The following is a 26,333-nucleotide window of genomic DNA, read 5'->3' on the forward strand; positions in this document are numbered from 1 at the left end:
GGCAGTAGACCACTAAAAATCTACCTGTCACATCAAAGATAGCCTAGAATTAATTTTGTGTACCTTTTTATTTATTCCTTCATTGTATGTGTTCTCTAAATCAAATCCAGAACCAATCACCCTTAGAAAAATAAATGTCTGATATTAGCTCTTTGTTCCCAGCTCTAACAGACTGTTCTTTTAGCTGTGATTTTGTTTCTGTGTTTCCTCAATTCAAAATCAAACTATTTCCACAGAAGAAATTGGATCCTTCATATCCATTCTCAGTTTTTCTGGTTTTGCCTCTAAATTCTGCTTTTCACAGAACATGGGCCTATCTGTGTACAATTCCCTTCTCGGAAAGAGTTAATTGGTGTGTTTCAGCTCCTGCAGACAGGATCCCCTCACAGAAATCTGCCCTGCCACCTGTGCTGCCTCCTGCTATACAGCATTGCAGCATTTGCTGCATGATCCTTACTGCACATGGTTCCAAAAGTGTGCAAAGTTATTCTTTTTCTTCAATTGTTTTCCAAATGCTGAAGATATTCACCCTCTTGTGTCTCCCACACTTTTTTTATTTCCCAATTCCTAGCAGCTGGCTTTGTGGGGTATCTTCTGAAGCTCTTTGCTCTGCGGTAACTGTTTTTCAGTTTCCTTTATCACAGTTGCTTCTCATTGAGTTTTTCTCTGCTGAAGGAGCCAACAGCTTGACAACCTTTACTGTGAAAAAGCTTATCCCTTTAGCCATCTGCTCACACTCTGAATCTCTGATATCTGACTAGGGAATCTGTCACATCTGACTTCATACAGTCACCAATCCATAGCTGTAAAACATTAAAAGTTACTGAACTCCCAGCAATTCTTTTCTTTTGGGAGATGGTATCTCTGAACCTTGTTCCTCCAGGAATCGTCGTGCTGCTGGCAGCGACTCCCCAAGCCTGTTGCAGGGATGAGTCACTCCATCTTCTCTGTGAGTCCCACTCCCCTTGCAGCTCAGCTGGCGAGCAGTCGCTGCTGCTGACAGGGAAGTCCCCCCATCCCTACAGCCCCCGCTGCCCACGGCAAACTGTGGGACTGGAGCTGCCGCTGTGGGAAGCAGGGTGAAAAATCACATGTGGTCTCAGTGTTACAGTCTCACAGTCACAGTGTACCGAGGCTGTTAACCTTCCCTGATCAGAGACAGGCTTGATTTTTTAAGTGGTTCACAGAGTGTAAAAATCATTCTTGTATTGTTTAGTTGAAGTCAGTAGCGTGTAGAATAGTTATGAGAGCAGTGTGTATGTGCAGGAGAGGAAAATGTTTTAATAGGTTACGGAGTTGTACAATGGGGAGAGTGAGTCCAGCAGCTTGTAATTAACTGCATAAGATGAAGCCCAGAAGAAGAAATACAGTTTGTCTACAAGGCTTCTTTGTAAGTTACAGCACTTACTGTGTTGTAATAGAGAAGTCTTTTAGAAAGATAATTAAAAATTTATCTGTAACAGTATTTTATGAAAGGGCTTGGGAATGTTTGAGTGGTAGGATTATTGAAGATGTGCTGGAAGAAGAAAATCATATTTTAAGGAAGTGATTTCTTTTGGGCATTCCTCAGGGACTCCTTTTTTGAAATACTGAAGCCCTGTAGCCTGGTTTACCTGAGAGTGGTGTAATAGCTTTAAATGGCATCACAGCACAGTCTTAACCTGAGAAATTAAAATGCATCTCTCCACAGTTAAAAAGTGGAAAATATCTATTGTGTAACTCTTCCATGGTTATACTGATGTAATATTTGGAATTTTTTTCTCAGAGGACATTGTTCTTCCCACTTCTAGGACTATTGATATTCTCTGTGAATACAGTGAGATACACAGACCTGGAGTTGTTGGACACACACAGAAGAATAGCAGCATATCCTTTTCCCTATTTGCAAAGAAACATACTGATAAGAACTCTGTGCTGCAGTGAGACAATTAGTTGCACCAAAGGTGAAGGTTTGATGGAGCACTTGTTGGGAATTTGCAGTGAAGTCTGGCTCTCCCTGTCCCTGACAGAAGACAAAACATTTCTCAAACAAAGTAAGGGAAAAGGTTAGTGGTTTTTCATCTACCAGAAACTTGCCAGCCTCTTTCCTGAGCCCAGCATTTCTTTTGATCTTCACAATATCCTCAGAATCTCAAGTTGCATAAATATGTATCCCTGTCTACTAATTTAAAACCTGAAGTCTGATGTCATCACTAGGTTTTCCATAGTTTGGTATTTGGATTATAACTAAGCAGTCCTTCCTCACTGTCCCTGGTCACCAAGAAGTTCAGGTTACTATACAGTCACCTCCACCATTCATTCTCAAAATTAAGAGCTTTGTAACAGCTAAAGCAATGCTGCAGAAGCTAGAAGGTGCAGAGTCAAACACAGCTTTTTGGTATTTGTCAAGTTATGTGGCCACCAACACAGTCACGGAAAGATGAACTAGCCACCTCTGCCTTCCGGCACTGGGCTGTATGGTGGAGACAGCCCTGAGGCAAGAGTCACAGTGGGAATTGTCTGTGCCATGTAGCAGTTGCACAGCTGTCTTCTCCTGCATCTGCACCTGATGCAGAGAGGCAGAGAACTAGCTATGGGCAGTGCAAGGCTGGAATGCCCTTAATGGGGACCTTCAGAGGGCAGCAGACAGCTAATGTTGGAAGATGTGGAAAGATGAGCTGTCAGCGACAGGTATGACAAGAGAAAAAATTGACATGAAGGAGAAACACTCATTACCCAAAGGCTGACTGAAGTGCTGAAATCTGAGAAGCACTGTTTACTTGTCAACTGAACAAAATCAATACTGTAGGGTTTTATTAAGTTTGGTTTTGACAAGAACCTTTATTCAAATGAAACTGGTACTCCTACTGGCTGATTCACAATAGTATTCATGACTGCTTCAAAAGCCTGTGTCTTCTGGCAGATCTATGGAATCTAAATAGTAGTAGTGCATTTTCACAATGACTAATCATTAGATCTTAATGGAACTTGTTTAAGGACTACTAGGGCTGGCAGCTGTCACTGTGATCAACATTTGATTGTCATCTCTTTTGGAAAAATGCAGTTTATTCATCTTGGAGCAAGGGAGAAAAATATAGAATTGGATTTTCTTCAGATGAAAATAAATAAAAGGGATCAAATTAAACTCTATGGCTGACAGGAACATTATAGAGTCCTGTTGTACCTTCTTCTGCCTCACTTTATCCCTCTTCCTGTCAGCATGATGGGCAACATCTTATTTAAATGATCATGAGATTTGGATTATCTTTGCAGTGAGTTTACAGTATATTTATTGCTATCTTCTAAAATGTTCTTTTCCTGTAGAATTTCAGACATGGTGCTTTTTGATTGACTACCCAACAGCTTCAAAGACTCACCACTTTTTACTAACAGGTTTTAAAGGTGAAGATTCCCAAGACAGGTTAGGCTACCTGTTCCCAATAAGTCTGTCTTCTGTCCCCTTGATAAAAGACCTGACACTAACCAAACCACGAAAAGTTCTCCCCAGGCCTCCTCTCCCAGAGGCACACTAGTGCTCTGCAGGCAGAAGGTAAGTGTTACTAAATGACATAGGCTGACCAGCTGATGGAAATATGGTGCTTAATATATTAATGGCTTTACTTTGTTAAGGTGAGAATCTTTCTAATGATATAAAGTGTGCCTTCTGCCACCCAAAGCTGATTGAAATGAGGGCAAGAAGCAAAATTAGAATCTTCCCTACACAAAGTAAAACTGACCTTAAAAGGGGATGTAAGAAGCAACAGATATTTCACTGACTTCCATGGTGCATGATGAAGGCTGATGAGGAAGCCACCTGTGGATATTTTCCAATTGAAAAATAAAAGTGGCATACTGTTTTCTAAAAAACCTGTTAGTATTATTTCAACATGATGAAGCAGAAGAGCATTAACAGAATACCCCTCTCTTTTAAGGAAAGTGATTTTGAGGACTCAATTAGCCAGAGGTGAAAAGTATGTCTAGAAATGCTGCAGTCAAGCTTGAGGAGGAGAGACTGACTTTGTTCTTTTTTAGAGTCCTTGGATAAAACAAACCTTTGGACTTGGGGGTCTGTGGCACATTAAGCCTGCAGGAGCCTGTGGTGGTCTCAGAGAAACCAGGTGGCCTCACTGCCAATACTGACCGCTGTGCTGAGCTTTCCCTTGATAGAGCAAATGGATGGGGAAATGGGAAATGGGACTGACAACAGGCTTGTTATTCCAGGTAGCGAGTGGAGAGCTGAGCTGCTGCCAGGACTGCCCCTGACTTGTCCATGACAGTTTGCAGAGAAGGGAGAAGAGATTTCGGGGCTCAGGTGTCTGGATACCTGCCTCCATTTCAGCCCTTTTAAACCCACCCATATTCCTACATCATCAAACCTGCTACAGAACCCTGATGTGACCACAGTGGGCTCAGGTCTGGGCTGATGGAGACCCATCTCACCCTTTTTGTGGCAGAGGCAGCCTGTGGTTTGCAACATAGTATTGCCACTGCCACACAGCCCATCTGAGCTAAAAAAGGAGAGTTTTACAAGACTCAGGTTTCATCCCTTGCTAAAACTTGAAAGGTCTTGCTGAATAGGGCAGAAACTAGTGTAAACATTAGCTGCAGACTAAGTTTGTGGTCCCTGAATAGACTGGTGTTTTTATTTCTGTGCTTCCTGCTGAGCCAAATTGTACAAGAGCACATCTGTACAGTGCTATGCAGTTCTTCAGCTGTCATAAAGGTGATTTTTTTTGTTTATTTGTTTGTTTTACTATTGCTATTCTGTGTAAATATAAATGCTTTCTAGCAGATTTCCTTGCAGCACAAATTTTCTTTCTAGTCAGTGTGAAGTAATCTGGCCATAGTAGGGGCCAGCTGAGAGGAAGGTGCTGCAAAGTAGTAATTAATTAGTCTAAATGAAACAAGGTGAGGCTTAATGACCTGTGGATCTGGTGATGGTAAGCAGGGTTGACACAGCTGATGATAATGTTGTTTGAGAGCCAAGGTATCTGTGCTAGTCTTCCTGGACTGTGGCCCAGGTTGCTTGTCTCTACTATCCTTTGAGTCCTTGGGACTGAATGTTCAGAGGTTGCTGGCTTTCCTGTACTTTACTGAAGTTTCTGGGATTTACTGAACTATGAAAGTTTTAGTCTTCTGTGTATCTCAGGAGAAGGTATGAGAGTATCCAGGCAACTCCCCCAGTATACCCTTGCTGAGGGTTTTTGTGACTGTTTTTCTGTGGCTTATTTTAGGTTCTCAAAGACTGAATTCAATTCTCTGGCTATAAAGATCCTCTGGGGTGGGTGTGTTTGTGTGCACACAGAGTCATGTATTCATCCATGCACACAAGGCTGGGGGTTGGTATGTGGAAACACACACAGTGTCCACAGCTTTTTAATAATTTTAAATTCTGAAAGGTCTTCTGCTCCAACACTGTAATTAAAGAAAAATACTCCATTTGCCTGTGAACTATCAAGTCAGCCTGTTTTTCTGAGCTGTACACCTCATGAAAGGATAATTTATTTTTTCTTCTGTAAGAGTAAATTATTTTCTCTGGTAGGAAATGAAAAAGTGGTTTGATGTTTTCCCTCTTTACAAATGTTATAAACCTAAATTTTAAGAAGGTGAAATTTCAAAATGGAGAAAGGAAGGTAGGAAAAAGGACAGGAGAGTAAAAGAAGCATTAGTAATTGGTGGCTCACTTGTGAGTGCAGGGGGAGGTGGTGTGCTTTAGGCAAAAGTAATGGTGTTTGTATCCTCTTGAAGGGGTTTTGGGAATGGGCCTGGATCAACATGTGTTCAATATTGAACCATGCTGACTTCAGCTGATGGCTGCAGAAACTGAACTACAGAGTCTGTGTGTGAGAACAATAGAAAAACACATGATAAAGCTTTTGTTTCAGCTCATTGCACCTTTCCTAGCTCAGGACCTCAGGCTAGTGGCAGAGGTACAAGTCTTGTCAAAAACATTGTTGTAGACTTAGCCTTTAAATCACGTATGTGCCTGCAAGGTGGGACTGGCAACCATCTAGCCCTTTTGGGGGTCATTTCAACATGTTTGAATGTTGTGTAGGAGAGTGAATCTCAGTAGGATTGCTTAGGCATTATTTCATTGAAAATATTGAATTATAATTACACTAACAAGCACAAAAATGCAATAGATGCTCTTCACTTGAAATTAGAGCTCAACAGAGCTCCTGTTTTTAGTATGTTCATCACGCAACTTCTACCGCAGTACCAGTCTTTCTTTGGAGAGAAGAGGTAAAATGAATATTCAACAATTGTTTTAGTTAAGCTGATGCTACTGTGGAGTCTGTTCCTTTTCTCTGGCTTATTCTTTGAAACGCAAATTTTTTAAAAACAGAGAAATCAAGCAATGATAATCAATCTTTTCTCCAGGGTAGAAGAGCTTCTAAAACAATAATTTTTTGGGCCTCTGTTCTCCTTAATTATTTTTTTCTTATGGAAACACTGATAATATTTGTGGGGGAAGGGGGTGCATGCATGTACCTGGAAACAAAGCAATTGAACTAGGATCAGGAATTGAAGCAATTGAACTAGCTGTAGGAAGACATCTGGTCTTTCTGCTGTTGTCTTATTGAATGATTAAAGTTACTTCTTCTCTGAGGACTTCCAACCAGCTACCCAAACACTTCCCCTTGTTGTCAGAACTTACAGAATTGAGTTTAGTCCCTCTACTATTTTTCCCTCTGTGTTGCTGAACCTACTAGGGGTGACAAATCCCAAGTGACAAGTGGTGGTTTCTGCTCAATGACATCTTTCCCTGTTGGGCCTACAAGGAAAGGAAGCTCAGCTAATATGAAAAGCAGTAGCTATCTACAATGGAATGTTTGCTGAACTCTGGCTTGTCTTTCGTAATCCTGGAGTGCTTTACTAAGAAGAAATAGACATAAAAACTTGTTTCTTTCTATCCTTCTGTCTGATCAGTTTACCCTTATAAGTGAATGTTGTCTAAAACTGCATTATACATGCTCTTTCCCATAAACTTAGAATACAGAAGACAAATTCTTTTTTCTTGTCATTCCAAAGATGCTAGAAAATGTCCATAGACTATATAAATGTAACAATGGCAGTTATGAATACTGAGCTAATCAGTATTAGAACTAATCAATCAATTTTCAGTAACATATTGTTCAAGGGACCACAATCTGTCTCCTGAAAGACAAGAAATGTGCAAGATTTGCTTCTACAATATATAGAAAATATGATCCAAAATGAGAGTTAAAAGGGTCCATTTTGTCGTCATCTTACCTACCATTGCCTAGAATATTATGACAAAGAATAAAGATTCATTAGTCACTAATAATGTCTTGAGAAGAGAATCTCTGTTTAAGGGGGGAAATGGTGAAGTTGGATGTGCGTATGTGGAGGTTGCATTTGTAGGAGTTGTTAGTAGTTCTAGATGTTGGGGAACAAGTTACCCTTTTACACAAGGTCAGCCTGATGTGAAGCAAAATGTTTCTTAAAAAGAAATATTTCACAGTACCTTCTCAGTGTGATAACAGTGGTACTGGAAAACAAACGTATAGGTGTTGCATAGCCTGCTGTCAGTGTAGAAGAGAGATGTGTATCTTTAGATATTGTTGAGGTCTAACCCCAGCTGACATTTAAGCACCACCCGGACAATTGTGCCTGGCACTACAGCAATATTCTCTGAAGTGCTGCAGAACCAGGGGAATATCATGAATGGTGTTAGCAACTTGGAGAATAAGCTTCTTCACACAAGACACCAAACTTCATTGCAGGAGAATACAAATCCAATGGGCTTTAAATCTTTCCACAAAAAATGTGTTTGTGAGTGGGAGGAAAAGGGAAGGTAGGAAATTAGATGGCTATTTTATGGTCTGCATATAAGCCACAAATTTTATCCAATGTGAACTGGTTTGCTAGAACATAAGGCCTTGTGTGCTGGGTCAGGTTTTGTACTGATCACTGTTTCTTTAAGACACAGCCTTATAGAAAGGAAAGGATTTGGAAAGGCAAAGGGAGACTTTACTCTTGTGAAGAAGTTTCTGATTCCAAAGTGTTCCATTCCACAGCATGCAGAAGAAACCCTAAAACAGACTGCTGGAGTGTCCATCCATCTGCTGTGTGAGCAGACATGTCAAGTACCGAGGTGATTTAGCTGCAAGTACTATGTTGGCCGTAGCTGCAATCATCCATCCACTCAGCCACCAAAAGGATATTTCTGCTTCAGCATTTGACAGAGCCTGTGTCTGTCTCTTGGTCCCCAGAAGCAGGGTACTTAAGGCTTTGGCCTTGCTTGTCCTGTCATTTCCCTCCCTCCACTTCCACTGGACAGGAGGGTTTTCTGGAGCATCATGAAAACATCATGGAGGTTCCTTCTTCTTTTTGTGTTTTTGTTGTGTTTATGACTTCTCCACCTTTCCCTTTCTAAAGGCCAGCATATGCATCTAAAGGTATTGCACCACAGAAACCAAACCAAGGGCAATCTCCAATACTTGCAGGCAAAAGCCAGCACATAACTGGTGAAGCAATAATGACAGAAAGCAAAATGCCTCTTCTATCATTGAAACTGTGATTAAAGATTTCAATCCAAATCTCTTTGGTCAATTACACAGAGATTTGTTTTCTTAGTCTCTCTCCCTGGACTTCCAGGCACACACAGGCAGCGGATTTGTACTCTGACAATTAGCATGCTGAAGTTTATCCTGTTAGATATGCAGCCTGCCACCAGAGGTACACTATGCCTCTCCAAATCTGTTTAACAGTGACACAAATGTTGGGTTCATCCACCATCCATCAGTTGTCTTAAATGGCTTGAGAGATGAACATGTTTTATTGCTGATATTGGGGGTGTGCCTATAGGGACCTATGACTCCTAAAGGTACACTGAAAAAAAAAAAGGAGAAATAATAACAGGAAATGCTGTTGGGAGATAGGTGGGAAAAGAACTATCTCCATAAAAAATCAAAGAGGTGTAGCACTGAATTTTAAGCCAGAGGTGTGTGGTCTGTTACTCTCCCATGGATTATAGGTTGTTGTAGCTATGGCTGCTGCATGGCTGCTGCTCTCCTACCTGTGACTGCTGGGGCTTGCAGCAGAGAGGGCCTTTCTGGGCCTTCAGACTCAATTACTACAATCATCTATTTTGCATCTAAGAACAGAGAAATTTAAGACATGGCTGAACTTAATGAAATGTACTCATTTAAATTACTGGAGCTCAGAGATGTCTTTATTTTGCACATTGTTTTTTTTACACTGGGAGATTGCATGCCTTGCTCTACAGCCAGTATCTTTCTGTCAATGTTTGGGAGGGTGGGGGCTCACTTCCATAAGAAAACTCTATTACTCTATAAGAAAGAGACTTTTCCTAAAAATTCATTTCTGCCTTGACACACAGATCAAGTGGGAGCTTTGTTTCCCCAGGAACTGCATTCCCTCTTGCACACAACAAGGTCTGCGTTCTGCCAAGCTCTGAAGGCTGTGACAATACTGTACCACAGGGACTATACTAACAGCTGTATTTAATGCGCGGTTATGTAAGGTATAACTAAATGTTTCAAACCCCTATGAAGTTCCTGCAGTGCTTCTAAATGCTCCAGAGTATACAACTGATCTTAAAATTTTTAAGAACTATATTCTGGAATTTGTAGTGTGATGATTTTTTGGTTGATTTTTAATGTGTTTTTTTTTAATGAGCTGCAACTCGTTTAATGGGAGTTAGTCTCCTGTGAATTTCTACTCATGTACCCAAAGAGAAGGAACCCCAAGTTTCTTGTTAGTGCTTTGAAATGCCATTAGTTTCTCCTTCAGACTTCAGGGAGCCATTTAAAGCCTACAGACATTCAAATGGCATTGTACGATGCTGGTAGCAAAAGTCAACTAATCCTTAGGTACGTGGTGAGCAGCATTTTGAAGGATGCCATTCTTTCTATTTGTGTTGATAAGCCTGTAAACGTGTCCTGAATTATTTTGCTGTTTTTACTTATCATCCATTTGCTGTGATTCTTTTCTTGCTCTGAGAGAGAGGAGCTTCTCCTGAGCCTTTCAAATTCAGCTGTGCAGAGAATGAAGACTTGCTTAAAGTTTGACCCAGTGCTTGCCCATTCTTTCAAGGAGCTTTGGCTGCAAAACAAGGACTCAAGAAAAAAACCTGCACTGGGTAGCTTCTCATAGAAATTTATTGAATTTCCCTAGATGTTTGAGCAGTATTGTGATTTCTAAAATTCTCTATCAAAACTAAAACTATATAAGTGTTTGAGTAGTCTTTTTAATAAGATTGGAGCAAAGTTATTTCTTCTTGTGAAAATTTCTGAGACATTTTCTTTTTTACTATGTATTTGGAATGAAAACACACTTTGAAGTCCATTTCCTCAGGGAGAAGGAACTCCTTTTCAATCAGTTCTACAGAGAATGATACTCTTGGAGACCTGGAACTGACTCCCTCTTGTCACAGATGCAGACATAAAAGCAAAATTGGTAGAGATAAATTCATTATTTCATGGTGCTCTAATTCTTAAAGGAAATCTCCTCTGTCCCTTCCAGCCACTTCCCCAAACTTACTAAAATTAAAGCTTTGTGTAAAGTAGAGTCTTAGACTTTAAGTCTTCAGCTTGCTGACCTTTTCCCCCTGTGCTGGAGAAGGTGAAGACACGTAATGTATTGAAACGCCTTTAGGCTGTAGCTCTGGACTCTGCTCCCTTTTTGCTCTCTGAAAATCTTTTTGCAGGATTGTAAATGACCAGTCATGAGCCAAAACCACAAATACAGTTGGCCAAGATAGAGAGGGTCTTGAAAATAGTATTCTTTAAAAATGATTTACTGCCCTCCTAATACCTATCATATTGTAAATAGTAGTATGCCATCGTGACTTTCCCTTCTTAACACCCATTAAAGAGAATCCCTGGCTAATCCTTCAGAGATAAGGAGCAGAATGATGGTAGTCATAGAAACTGCTGCTTAAATATCTGTTTTGCACAGACTCCAGAGTATGGCTAATTACACAAGTGATGGAAATCTGTTTCAGTGCTGTACAAGGTGCTACCATTTCATTAGCTTTAAGCAAGTTTGCTGCTCAAGAAATAGTCTAGGTACATCTGTTTTTTAGCTGGGCTAGTTGGTGGTGAAATTAAGGGGAAATTCTTAACACAGTGTTTGCTAGGTATTGTTAAAGGGCCCCTCGAATATATCTTCATGTACAAAAGAATAATTGAGGTAGCCATAGAAATAGGTGCCTCATATATGTACTCACTGTATCATAAATAGGTTCTGTAAACAGGTCCTGAATCCAGTGCAGCAGTTTAAAGCTGCTTTTTTCAGTGAGAGTTCAGATCTGTTCTCTGAGAGCTGTAGATCTGCTGTGTCCTTGTCGCTTCAGGCTGGGAGAATGGACTGATTTTCAACAGATGCACAAATCATGCAAATATTAGAGAAGGCTACTTGGAGTAAACAAATACAGGGATTGAGCATGTTTAATGAGCCTTTTGTCTGTAAGGGTTTCAGACTTCCTGGGCTCTTGCTGAGCTTGTCTAGTTTAAATTCTCTTGCATCTCAAAACAGCTGATAAACTACTACACACAGTTTTATACCAATATCCCCATACCAACAGAAGGGAGAGCTCAGCAGAGTCAACTAATGTGGCCAGAGCCCCTTGCATGGGATACACTGGGAGAGGCTGAAGGGAAGGGTCTAGTTCAGCATGAAGAAGAGAAGTTAGGGAAGGGCTGATTGATGTCTCCCAGTGCCTGATGGGATGCTGCGAAGTAGATGGAGCCAGGCTCTTCTGAAGGTGCAGGACAAAAGAATAAGAAGCAATTGCCACAAAATGCAGAAGGAAAAATTTTGTTTGGAGATAACCCCTTCTTTCATTATCAACTTCTTGAGCGCAGGAAGAGGTGCTGAGAGGGTTCCCAGGAACTCTCCCTTGGAACCTTCAAAACTCAGCTACACAAGGCCCTGTACAACCTGTACAACTTTGAAACTAGCCTGCTTTGATTGTAGGCTGGATGGCAAGATGTCCAAAGAACTAACATGTATTTTTCCGTGATTCTCTAAAAATGAGGCAAGGAACAAGTTACTTCAGGTCATGCAACAAACTTATGTTCAAGACAGGAACATGTATTTCATAATTTCAAACGATTGTTGCACTGAGTAGCCAAATTACTCTTCTGGCAGAACAGTATTTCCCTGATGAGCCTTATTTTAGAGCATTCATGATTTAATAAGAAAAAACTTTTTGTTCTTTCTTGTAAAAATACATATGGGGATGGAGAAGAATATTTTAACTTTAATGCTTCCAGAGTATCAAAAAAAAAAAAAAAGATACTTTTAAGCCCTGTGCTTTACCCTGTGGCTTTTGTTATGAACTTGTGTCCATGTTGAGTGGGAGTCCCCCCATCCCCACTCTGTTCTAAGAGGGTCTTCCTTCAAAGACATTTTTCTTCAGAAATAGTAATGGTTAAGGTGCATCTGCATGCTTGTAAATTGTATTTAAAAACAAAACTAGTAATTATATTCAAATGCTAGTATTTTCTTCTGTCATGATCCATACCTTGGGTACCTCTAATGATGACATTGAAATTTGTATTAGAAGACACAAAATATTTCTTTTTCCTGTGATTCATGAGGTAGCTGGTGGTATGTTAGCTGTTGTTGCTGAATTTTAGTCTGAATGTGGTGTTCTAGTTGTCAGTGTAAATTGCTACTAAGTGTTGGGTATGGTATGGGGTTATTTTTTCTGTATTAAAATTGTTCATGGAATACAGCTCCGTGAATCTGGCTTAGTAATTATGAATATTATTAAAATTTATGGAGACATCTGGTAGTAAAGCTGCAACATCTCCAAGTCTTGGAGGGGTGGAGAAGAGCCCAACAAAACACCACCTGCACTGACTTTATTAATAAATTCTTATTATCAGGTTCCAGCAGACTTTTCTCATAAACCAAATTTGCTGATTTCTCCGTCACCTATAGTACAAAATATGTGTGTTAACTCCTGCCCAACCCCTTTTATCTGGCATAATAATTCTTAACCATCTGTGCTGTGCCATCAGGCTCAGGCAATTTAACACAGGTTTGCTTTTTTCACCTTGGCAGAGCCTTTGGCTGCACTTCAGTGTACCCTAAAATAAAATAAAAATAAGTCATAAATTCCACAGATTAAAAGACACTAAAGGAAGAAATAAGTAACTTGTTTATTGTCTATGGCTCTGTAATCAGGATGCATTTCTTGCAGAATTTCCTTTCCTCTAGTAAAGGTCTTAAGTCCTGGAAAGAGAGGGCTTCCATGCACAGCTGTAAGCCTGTTAGCAAGGGAGGTGGTGGCAAATCTGGCTCTCACATCTTGTGCAAAACCAGGGACAGGCCAGACCTCAGTGTACCCTCTGCACTCCAGCTCTGGAGATGCCAGCACACTTGCTTTGCAGCAGGGCTTTGAGCTTTCTGCTGCATTTGTAAATCTAACGGCTTGATTTAAGCTCTCTGAAGGGACCCATTGCATCTTCAGCCCCATCCTCCTGCAAGCACTTTTGCACCTGCTTAGCTCTTTAATTAAGAATACCTATTCCTTAAAATCTTTGAACAGTTTTAGCTTGCAAGAGTGCTAAATTTCTCCCCAGACCCACCATTCTAGCACCTGGAAGGCACTCTGAAACACCTTCATGCAGGAAGGGTACATTCTGCACAGAGCATAAGCTTTTGGGCAGAAACATAGTCAGCTAGCTTGGATAAAATCATTGAGTGCTATCAATTTAAAAGTTATTCAAGATCCCTTTTTTTTTTAGTGTCTTTTTCTTGTGTGAAACTGTTTAGGTTAATGCCTCTCCTTCTTTTGACCTAAGCACTGTGAAATGACCTGGACTTTACTGACCTCATGGGTTTACTGTAGGGTAAATAGTAGAGAAATGGGAAGTATAAGCTGTGAAGCTTAAAAAGCTAGACACGGCTGCATAGTGTCTTAAGTAAGCCTTAATCTTGTCATAAAGATGGACAGCAAGGCTTGAGGTTTTGGTGTTGGTTTGTTTGGGTTTTTTTCAATCCCCCACAACCAACTTCAAAAAAATTGAACCCTGAAGGTGAAAGTGGGGAGGGGGGAGAGGTGGTGTTTTGTGGGCATTTTAGTTTTGGATTTTTTTTTTTAATTGCTCAAAAGGTGATGTGTGTATGTTTTCAATTACCCCAATTTACTGTGATGTGCTGAACTGCCCCCATGGCATCTATGAAGTCCTAATATTGAGTTGTTTTAATGATGTTTCTAAGTGTCAAAATGATTATGCAAATATGAGTTGGGGGAAACATTTTTAAGCCTTCACCTTCTTGGGGAATATCCCTTCATTATGGAGTAAATTCCTTCAGGATCAACTTGGTAACACCTAGATAAGTTACGTGGGAACAGCTGTAATGGAAAAATAACTTTCTGATGGAATTTGCTGCTAAGAAATTCTCATTAAGCTACAGCCTGTTTCTGCTGAGAAGGAAGGGAATGGAACAGAAACCCAGTGTCGCTCCACTGGGCATATGAACTCTTAACGCAGTATGGGCACTGACTCTTGTGTCTTCTGCAGAGCTGGGGGCTAAAATAGCTGTTAAGATTTGGCCTGAAAATGTCTCCAAAATAAACTTGACTGCTTGGTTGATGACAGTACCCCAATTGCCACAGCCGAGCTCTGCTGGTGAGAGTGCTCTCTCTCTAATCACTTCAGTTTCAGACAGCCAAAAGGGGTGAGCAGCTCTGAGCTGAGACTGTGGAGAGATGTCCTTCTCTGGAGTTGCCTAAATCTGTACATTGCTCCAAATGTTGACCACACTGCATGTTTCTGTCTATCCTCTGCTGCTAGAGGTTACTGACCACTTTGCCTTCCTGCACTGGATGATAATGTGAACTTCCATCTGGCAAAATCATCTGGGTTAGTCTCAGCTCTCCTGAGGTGCTTAGATGCCTTGGATGTTCGACTTTCTCATTAGGCACTTGCTGTACTCCAATGAGCTACCCAGCTGCCACCTGATCTATTGCTGCTGAGCACTGATAGAGCCACCTATACTGTGGTTATCAGCAGTTATAGTAATAGCACAGTCTTTGAAGATCTCAGATGGAGTTTTAAAACCACCCTGCTGCCACTGACTGGATTATCTGGTGTCCCTAGAGAAAACGAAAATAAAAAATGGTCAGCCAAACCCCTAGCTTCTCTTAGGAGGTTTCTAGGGAAGATTATGTCCAAACTACCATGCTGACTAGAATGAGATGCTTCTACTGTATCCCCCCATGCAAGTGGGTGCCCTAATATGATGTCCACCAGTGACCTGCCTTTCCTCTGACTGTACAAAACAATTTCTGACTAGCACTGAAACACCTCTCTCTGTTCATTAGAGGATTCAAAGTGAGGTTTTAGGCTGTTTGCTGTACACTGATATGTCCCTAGTGAAGGAAGAGATCAAAATAATGTTGCTGCCTTATCTGTAAATTCTGACTGAAACTTTTCATCATCCTATGCATGGCAACTGAGCAATGGAACAATCCCCAGTTACAATACACAGAATTTTTTTGTAATTAAACTTATTGATTGGTAGTGGGGGTTTGTTGGGGTTTTGTATATTTTTTAATCAATCCTAGAGGCACAATACAAACATTGGTTGATTTATTTTCTTCTTTAACAGAAAAACCCCCACAGGATATTGGACAGGAGGAATTCATTTTAGTGGTGGTCTTTTCCCTTTAAAACCTTAATACTGCATAGTATCTGGAATATAATATTTAGCTGACCTGTCTGATGATGTAGCAGTAGCACTGCAACTTCCTAGACAGATTGCAGAGTACCCAGTGTGTCAGACATTCTGTCCTGGGGATTAATCTAAACAACAGGCACAGCTTAGAGGAAATTGGGAAACCCAAATCTTGAGCCTTGAGCTGACTTTTGCTGAGGATTGTGTCCTTGTGTAGCTATGGAGTACTTATGATGGCAATATGTTTGTAAAAAACCAAAAAGGCTGATTGTAAGTACCACTGTCTATACTACTAAAAAGGAAAAAATCCTTTTCTCACAGCTCAACGACGAGCATCAAGGAATGAGAAGAGCCCAAAGTATGACATGGCTCAATTGTCTTAGTGTTCCCTTTTCAACTTGGTTTGACTGCAAGATTTACAGAGGACTGTAGGTCTTTGCTATATTTAATGAGTTTTGGAAAAACAGACTGTGTGTAAGAGCAGCCTGGAAAGGTTAGGCAGCTGACATTTCAGGAGGGAGCAAATAACACAAGTTGATAATGTCAAGGAGCTGGTGCAAACAGTCTTTTGAGAGCTACAGGTGGGTCCCAGATAAATGCTTCAATAACTGGCAACTTCGATTTAAAAATTATGTTTTGGGTAGCAGTATTATTTCCTGTTTGCCTGTAAGACTCGCCTCAAATGTCAGACAGGGATGGCGATATTTTACATATGACATTTTGCTTCCTAGCTCTTTTCAGGTTTTGTAAAGATCTTCCTTGAGGACAGCCTGTATTCCTTTCCTTCCTGTGTTTGTGAGCAGGAGTTGCTTGCAGAATATAGACAGGGTCTTTTGGCTCCTAACCAGCCTCCAATGCTCCTGCTGACCCCATGCAGATACTTGCTCACAATGTGAAATGACAAGGTGCAATGGCATCTGAAATACACCAACTCACTGACTGTTGGTGCTGCAGTGCACAGTAGAGCAGCCTGCACGTATAATTAAATGTGGCCAACATCAGTTCATAAAAGCTGGCTTGAGAAGATAGCCTTGATAAGGATCCAGTGCTTTCAAAGTCTGACAGATACCACTTTCTTCAGCTATAACATAGAATTCTGTACTGTAATTTTTCTCTTGGAAAATGATAGCTGAAAATTTGCAACCTTTGATATAAACAAACTCAAATATTTGGCAATAATACTGTTAGTGAGTACTAAATTCCTGCCTGCCCATCCAAATGTGTTTCCTAGAAGCTGCTAGAGACAGGGTGGGGCAGGAGACTTAGTCAAACAACATGAGGTGATGGATGGAAGATATAGATTTAAAAAAGGTAGTTTCACTGTAGTGGGTCAGATTCACACCCCTCAGAGCAGCCAAGAGTACTTATGAACGTCCATTGCAAGGAGGTGACACTGCTGCACCTCACAGGACACTCATTGAGGGCTGGTTTTGGTTACAGACCTCCAAAGACCTGCAGGCACTGGGTTCTTATGGCAAATGTCATATGAGTTTTCATATGGCCCTCATACTTTCAGATCCCAGGGATGCTGATTTTCTTAAAGCTACCATTGATACTGGCCTATCTGGGGAATGCCAGACTGAAAAGCAGAGCCACAGAAAGGGACCTGGGGGTCCGGTCCTGGTGGATGGCAAGTTGAACATAAGTCAGCAGTGCCCTGGCAGCCAGGAGGGCCAACCGTGTCCTGGGGGCATCAGGCACAGCATCACCAGCTAGGCAAGGGAGGGAATTGTCCTGCTCTGCTCTGCACTGGGGAGGCCCCACCTAGTGCAGTTTTGGGCAGTATTGTGTGCAGTTTTGGGCACTGCAATGTAAGAAAGATATTAAGCTGTAAGAGAGTGTCCAAAGAGGGCAACAAAGCTGTATGAGGAGTGGCTGAGGACGCTTGGTCTGTTCAATCTGGAGAAGAGGAGACTGAGGGGAGACCTCATTGCAGTTACAACTTCTTTGTGAGGGGATGAGGAGGGGCAGACACTGATCTCTTCTTTGTGGTGACCAGTGACAGGACCTGAGGGAATGGCCTGAAGTTGTGTCAGGGAAGGTTTTAGGTTGAATTATAGGAAAAGGTTTCTCACCCAGAAACTGGTTGGGCACTGAAACAGGCTCCCCAGGGAAATGGTCACAGCACCAAGCCTGACAGAGTTCAAGAAGCATTTGGACAGTGCTCTCAGGCACATGGTGTGACTCTTGGGGGTGGTCCTGTGCAGGGCCTGGAGCTGGACTTGATGATCCTGATGGGTCCCTCCCAATTCAACATATTCTGTGATTCTGCAATGCTGTCTTCTGTGTAGTGAAATATCTGAGTTGTGGCAAGCCATCAGAAATGGCACATGTTTGATGTACGCTTGGTTGTGTTGCCTTAGGACATTCCACTGAGCAATAGCTGAGCTGGTGGTCTGGCATGGTTCCTCCCACATTCTTTCCAGATCTTTTCCTGGTTTTGGCGAGACAACCAGTCTCCTTTTTCCCAAAAGGAAATTACTTCATGTGAGGTTCGCTGCTGACATAGCTGCGCAGGTCTTACCTAGTTGCAGTGCCTTTCTACTTAATGCCCAGTCCAGTCCTCCCTATTTGTTTTTGTTTTGTTGAAAGCGACGTTTCAGGAACCACATTTGATTTAAATCACAGGTCACTTTTAATTCACAGAACTTTCTGAGTTGGAAGGGACTCACATGGATCATCACGTTCAACTCTTAAGTGAATAATCCTTACAGGGATCAGACTGTTTCTCAGCTTGTGACTTAGCTGAGTAAGCAAGAACATAGAAATGCTTGTTGCTGCCTTTTTATTCAGATAACAAATATACCTTTTTTAAAACATGTTTGTTTGTTTGAAGATTCTATGTTGTAGCTGTGAAACTGTTTTCAGTCTTAATATCTGCGGAGTTCTTCATGAATAACATGATGATAACATTGAAAATTCTGCCTTGTCCTGAAATAGTGGTTGAGTCAGAACTTAGTTTGCAGGGAAACAACCAGAAGACATTTCAGTGCTTTGCCAAATAGTATAATTTCATCATTAGAAAAGACACAAGTGAAACTGAGCATCTTCTAGCAGAAGGCAAGTGCACAGGCAGATCACCCTACACAACTACCCCTCTTAACGTTTACTGGAACCAGTTTGCATTACTTATTTATGCTTGATTGAAAAGCTCACCACTTCTGGAGTTATTTGTACCTCAAAGTCCTTCTTAGTCATCATGCAGGACACCTTCAAGGTTCCTTAACACACCTCTGTTCAAAGAGAACTGTTGCTTGTTGGTAGCTTGGGTCTGGAACATGACAGTACTTATTGCAGGTGTTCCTGAAAGGGTGCTGAAATCCCCTGCGGTCTGGGAACGGGGAGCTACACAAAGGACTCAAGTGCTGTGGGAGCTGGCTGCCCTGGGACATGGTGTCATGGACAGGGAGCAGGCTGGGCTGCAATTCTTTGTCTAGGGAAGGTTTGACAGGAGGAACAATGGCCAGAAAACATTTTGGTTGCACTGCATCAGCCATTTCCAGAAGAAAAGAATTACCTTCTGGTCAGCTTTAGTGAATATTAGTTCTGCTCCATCAAGTAATATTTTGAGGCAGGATGGTGGAATACTAGGTGTGCTCAAACACCTCCTTTTACTTAAGAAAACTTGATAGTAGGATTTTTATTCTTTAACATGGGGAAATGAAAAATCACTCTCTTACAGTTTCTCTTTATAAAAAGTTCCCATGCACACACACCACACGCATCCATCTCATATAACATTTCAGAGACTTCACAGAATATTCTGAGTTAGAAGGGACTCACAAGGGTCATCAAGTCATCAAAAGAATGATCCATAAGGGATCAAACTCTCAACCTTGGTGTTATTAGCACCATGCTGTCACCAACTGAGCTAAGATGTTTCAAGTCTTCAGTGATAAAAGAATTGCAATAGGTAATGAAAAAACATTATTAATTAATGCAGAAGTCAAAATTTGAAACAGTCCATTGCTGAATTTGGCAAGTATAAGATGGGATATTTGACATCTAACTTTTTGGAACAGCTCTTGTTAGTTTTCCAAATTCCATCCGCCCTTACCTGACTTCCAGAAGAAGCACGTGACACAAACATGAAATTAAGCATTTTAGTCCAATCAATCACATTGTCTTTTTCAGCATCAAGCTGAAAAAACACCTATTAATTTCACAATCCTGGTATTTGGAAACCTGCCACATTTACACTGTACAATTCAAGCCACTGCTCTGCATCATAACCATTTAGGAGAGTTCTCAGCTGAGAAAGGATGCTGCTCTAGTTTATGTTCAGAGAAGCCACATCTGTCTCCAAAGTCAAGGGTGCAGAAATGTTCCTAGTAGTGGATCAGTGTGAGCAGCTGATGCAGGGCTGCATTGGGAGCTCTTTACAGAACAGCATCACAAGACACTTGATTTCTGGCCACTGACAGAAGCATCTGTATCCTGACTTTCAGCTCACAAATAGCTGTGTTCCTTGATTTTAATCATCTGGGTGAGATTTGGGATGGCAGTGGGATGGGACTAAACTTCAATGCCCATTTCTCTATAGCATAGTTGACAGCACAAAATTGGACTCCCTGTCCATTCAGGCCTCATAGTAAATCCACTGTTATTTACTCTTAATGTGAGGTGCATGGGGAGATTGGTGAGGGCCAAAGCCAACTCCCTTTTCAACCCTGACATCCTCACTCTGTCTATCAAGGAAAATAGGGTGCTTGTAGGGGAATAAACTGAGACAGCCTGCTATCCATCTGTAATGTCCTGTTTGGTACATGGTGTGTCTCATCCTGCTAACCTACTCTGTTCTCACTTGGCTAACCATCCCCCTGCTAGCTCCCTTCCTCCTTCCAACCCATCTTTCTCTCTTCAAAATTCCTTAACTTAATCCTTTTAGAACATTTTCCAAACCTTGACCAAACCACTTTAGTCTCAACATTATCCTGCATGGTTTTTTTGCTTCAATAGCAGAGTATCACCGAGTCTGTTCTTTCACAGCTCAGAACAACCTAGGTTTGGTTGTTCCCTGCTTTGTTCCAAGCACAACAGATTTCTTCTATTTAATGGGGAAAATTCACAAATTTTTGAAGGGGAGGAAGGGATGTCATGTTTAAAGCACATCCATTGCTGAAAGAAGGTGGAGAAAGAGAATCTTGCACAATTTTTTCACTGAGCTGTAGGAAATGGTGAAGGACTATTCTGTTATATTCACCATAACTTCTTCATTAGGTTAAATAGTTTTGACATAGGTCCATAAATACCTCAATTAATAGAGGAATCCAGAAAATCTGAATGTGTATTTAACGTGAAGAAGCTAAAATAACCAGCTATTAAGCATGGGTAGACAGTGTAATGAATTTCAGGGAAACTAATATCTCTCCTGTTGAGCTACTGTATGACTCTGTAGTGGTTGTCACTCTGGGTTGCTAAGGAACTTTGGTTATCTACATTTCTGCTTTTAACATTTGCTTTTATCCTCACACTTCATATGGAGCATTTTCCTTCTATATGGATGCTGACCTTTTTCTTCCCCTCATTAGCAGAAGAAACAGCTATGCTACATTTATCCTCTCTGTAAGTCTGTTACTTTAATGCCTGGGAAGTAAAATACAGAAAACCTTTAGTCCTGCTGACACTTAATGATATGGTCATTATGCACAGTATAAAGTGGAGAAAAGTGGTTTCAAAGGGAAGTGAGCTCTGCTTTTGTTATTAGCAGTTTTAGTGTGGGCATTTAGAATAAATAACTGAGGAGAGAGAAAATAATGTAATCAAAAGAAGAAATCTGTCTCCAAAAGAAATGTCAAGAGACCTGCTGCCCTGTTTTGAGATGCCATATGCCCATCATTTTTATAGAAATGGTCTTGTTTAATATGAAGTTGTTCAACCATATGCCTTACTTTTCCATGTGGATACAGAGTATAATTTATTGATTGCTGTCTGTCTTGATAAAATCCCTTTTTATGTTTGGAGACTGTTGATTCTGTTCTCCTTTACCTCCGGACATTAAACAAATCCAGCTCTTTCATCCTTTCCTTACAAATAATATTTCTGAACCTTTGATCATTTATGTTGCTCCAGTTTGGACTCTTCTACTTTTTCCTGCATTTTATTAAGTGCAATTACTCCAAGAGCAGACATGTTATTGATTGTGACCCTCCAGTACTAAGTAGAGGAATAATTACCTCTCTTATTTTGTAAATTGTTTTTTGTCTCATGTATGTAAAATGAATATTTTTCTCTTTCAACAACACCATTGTTGTTGATGCCTTTTCAGTTGCTGTACTCAGCATAGCTCCTGTGCCATTCACTGTAACACTGTAGACCAGAGTTACCCTGCGCTTCCATTTGAGTTCAGTCCATTCCCTCTGTTTCCCACTCTGGTGTGCTCTTCTGCACTTCTCAAAATCAGTTGTAGTTTGTTGACTTGAGATTGAACTTGATAAATGGGAGAAGCACTCTGAATTTTAATCCTTCCATTAAGCAGTATTAAGCTTTGGTTTGCACTCTTTGGAACCTTATTTGCTAGTCCATCACTCAAGTTAGTAACATATAGTAATTTCAATAGATCTGCACCTGGTCTTCCTCCTATCACAATTAAGGTGACTAATGTGTAATTTTACAGGAACTTCTATTTTTGCATTTGTTTACTGTGTCTTGATGGGAAGAGCAAGCATCATAGCCAGTGCCCTGGGACCTTTCCCATCCTCCTAAGTTCTTCAAGGCTGCTCAGAGTGTGTCAGCTGTCCTCGCTCCTGGGTGAATGTCATCCAGCACCTCAGGTAATTAGAGGAGGGAACACAGGCCAGATGGAGAAAGTTGTTAAACAATTAGTAGGTATCTAGCTACAATTCCACTTTCTTCTAAAGAATGAAGTAACTTTTAAAGCTGCTGTTTTGCCATGAAAAATAGATCATGCCACTGGAGCTATCAAAAATATGTTTTGGAAATATAAGTGCCAGCTCAGCTGTATCTAATTTTAATCCTTTTAAAATATTATGTCTCTCTTGTTCAATAGAAATCTTAATTCATTAAGTGTCTTCAAGCTCAAACTATGATTTCCAAGTTGAATGGATTTATAGATTGAAATCAAAGTCCCATTGAAATCTGTGGAAATTTTCATTGACTTCAAAAGGGGTGAGGTTTGGTACGCAACTGAAATCAGAGGTCCTCCTAAAGATTTGCAAGTAATGTGCTCTGAATATGCCTGTGTTCATCTGACATGCACAGCAGCAGTCAGATGCCCACTGAGAATTTATGGATCATGAGGCAATTTCCAGGGTGGAGGGTGTGCTGGTTTGAAGGTGAACCAGCAGGGGAAATGAACTCACCACGAGAGAGATTATAAGTCAGACCTAAAATTTAATAATAATATTACAATAACAACACTGATACACAAGGGAAATTGCTTTCAACTCACAATACCCCAGCAGTATAACCCAGTGTCCTGGGGCACAAACCCAAGGGGGTTTGTCTGCCCTTGTGCTGAGACCCCTGTGGCTCCCCCAAGTCCAGAGCAAAAGGAAAAGAAAAACCTGTTGGTGCAGGCGAGGGCTGTGGTCTGGGCGAGAGCGGTGATCTCCTGCTGTCGAGGTCCTGCTGCTGCTCTGGATCCGACGAGAAGGTCCTGAGGTCTTCTTACCCACCACTTATGTACCCTCAGGGAGCACTCAGTCCCTCCCCCTGGGCGGGGACTCACACAATGGGTGATTAACTCTGGGAGCCAGGGGTTGTTGAGCTGTTGATGGCCCATTAGCAGCTCCGCCCCCCTCAGGCTGGGTGTGAAGTGATAATGGCTCCCTGGGCAGCTGCTGCTAATGGCCCATTGTCCTTGGGGAATGAATAGAGGGGGTGGAATACACAGGTTTGATCACCACCACACAGGGTTAGCTGGTCCCTCCAGCTGAACTAGGACAGAGGGAAAGAGCAATGGTTTTGCTGCAGGTTCTAACTGATCCTGGGCATAACATGGACTTTTCTGTAGCACTGGATTTTAGGGAGAGAAGAAGCCTCTCCTTTGTATGATTTCTTGTTCCAGGTCAGTCTTAAGGAGAACTTGGCTCTCACTTTGGTGTCAATCTTCACACCCTCTTCTCTCAGCTGTTTGATTATTGCTGGAGTTGGTCAGAGTAGCAGCCATTGTGCATCTCTGCTGTCCTTGGCAATCACATTACAGTGTGCTGCTGCCCTTTGCTAACTCTTGATTAGAGATGTCTGCTTGGTCCCCTGGTAAGAAGACCCTGTCTGTAACTGGCTATGCCACAGCAGGGCTAAATTTACAAAAAAGATTATTTTCCACGATATCTTTCATTGAAGTTGTTTTCACGGTAGATTAGAATACTTTCTTCAATTACATAAAAGCTTTTTTCTAAACAAAACAAGTAATTCTTGAAGATTTTAACCATACTACATGCTCTATGGCCCCTGCCTAGCCCCTTTGCACTTAAAACAAGCCTCTCCAAATGTATCTTCAATAAATAAATAAACACCCAGACTAGCTTTCCACGGGAAGTGGAAGTTTCTGAGAAGTTGGATAAACCAGTAAGAAGTTGAAATAGCAGCAGATGGAAACAGATTTAGTTTAAACTCCAGGAGCTGCTGTATCTGATGGAAGCTGAATGCTAAGTGAAGCATCGTGACTCAGTAAATAGGATAATGGTCTCCCCCTCTGGGATTTCTATGCCTGCCTGAGCAAATAGAAGCCTTGCTAAGCCTGCAGACAAGTGAAATTCAGCCTGCTCAAGCCTGCCTTGCAGGTGGGCAGAGCCTACACCTCTTCTGCTGCCGCCATGTATAGTAAGTCTGTCCTGATCTAATACCATTAGTTTGATCTGAATAGGTCAAACACATACTGCACATCTATCCCACCTACAGCATTCTTTGTCTTGAATGTATGACGAGGCTGAATTCCCTGCTCCTGTAGTAGCAGGAACACCTCTAGCCAAGTGCATGATGGTAGGGATCTTGTGGTCTTGAGGTTTCCCTAGCACAAACAAGTTTGGCTACTTCTGGTGAAAACTGCAGAAAATACCAACCTGCTTCTGTACAAATTTGTGTTGTATTTTAAAGCATATGGAATGACAGATTTGGGAGAGACAGAAAGAAAGTGGGGTTGGAGAGATAGGGGGGCTAACTTAAGAGACTGAGAGACAGAGAGAGTGCCCATGTAGTGGGGAGAAACCAAAAAGCCATTTTGGACAGCTAGAGCTGCAAAGAGACAGCTCACAGCATGCACAGACTGCAGACAAAAAAGCAGGGGATATTCACCTGGAGCAGTGGTAGCAAGTCTGCACAGACTGAAAGCACTACTTCAGCTCTCTTGAGTCACTTCAGAAGGCTGGGGCTACTCCAAAACTGATCTGCTTTGTGTGGTGCTGCATCTCATGGGCACTCCTGTTCCGTTTGTTGTAGGAAGATTTGCCCTACAAAAGGAGGGATTTGTTAGTTGTTTGTGTCTAAGAAGTGTTCTCTATACATTGCTTCTCTTGGGTGGTCAGGTACATAAATAAAGCAGCACCTGTGGGAGGGGGGGAGCCTACCATTAAGTGGACCTGAAACCCACCCCCAGCGGGGTTTTTTTGTTGGGTTTTGGTGTTGTTGGTTTGGGTTTCTTTTCTGATTTATATTTGGCAAAATTCTGCTTGCTGGTCTCTGCCCTCTGGATGTCACTGTTGTGCTCGCTTAGATTTCTCTTCTTGACAGGCTTGGGTTATCTTTCCTTAAGTATGTGATTAAAAATCCTTCATTGGCCTCTCAGGGTGCCTTGGCTGGAAAATGGGAAAAAATATCTGTCCAGACCATGTTGCACAAATCATTCGAAAGTGCAATTGCCCTCAGAGGACCAGATAAAACACACCAAAGGCAAGCACAGCACCATCTGCTCCTGTTAGAACATCCTTGGGTTGTCAGAGGCAGAGTTATCTTGCAAATGCTTCCGCGAGACTTCCTGCTCTTGGTCCTCTCTGCACAACTTCTTGTTCCTTCCAGGCAAAGAGATGACACTGTGAGATAGAACAGCAGTTCCAGTGTCTCTGCATGGCTTTAACTTTATTTTTGTCCACTATTCAGAATTGTCCAAGTTGTGGAGGTACAGAATTGTCTGCAGTGCCAAAACCTTGGACTGCAGTAATTTCTACCATAGGCAGTAGAAAAAGAGATAGTAAGAAAAGAGGTCAAAATCCTGATTCTTCAGGAGAGTTAAGCTCATTGCAGAAGAATCCTTCACATTGCTTTTGTCCTGAAGAAGGCAAGCAACAGGGACAGGTATGATACTGCAGATGGGGAGCCAAATTAAAGATCAGGCGAAGTGGAAGACAGTGACAGTTGACACTCTAATGGGGCAGTGGTCAATACAAAGAGAGATTTAGTGTGTAGAAAACTAGACAGTAAGGGAGCATAAAACAGATTTCAAATCTATAATCCAAAGTCAAGACCTGTCAGGGCAGGGGCCGCATTTAGCTCCTTTTTCCTTTCTCTCTCTTCATAATGCACTTAACAACTGAAATGCACTCCCTGACCAGATTTTCTGCACTGTTGGAGGCGGCTGTGTTTGGAGGAGCCTTTAGTTTGATTACTGCTTTTCTATTTGTGATTTACCATTTTATCCACAGACCATAGTGGTTTCTTTAAATTTTCTTATTGATCCACAATGTAAAATCTCTTCTCTTCCTCACACTCCC

The sequence above is a fragment of the Pithys albifrons genome, chromosome 2 (assembly GCF_047495875.1).
Source record: "Pithys albifrons albifrons isolate INPA30051 chromosome 2, PitAlb_v1, whole genome shotgun sequence".
Taxonomy (NCBI): Eukaryota; Metazoa; Chordata; class Aves; order Passeriformes; family Thamnophilidae; genus Pithys; species Pithys albifrons.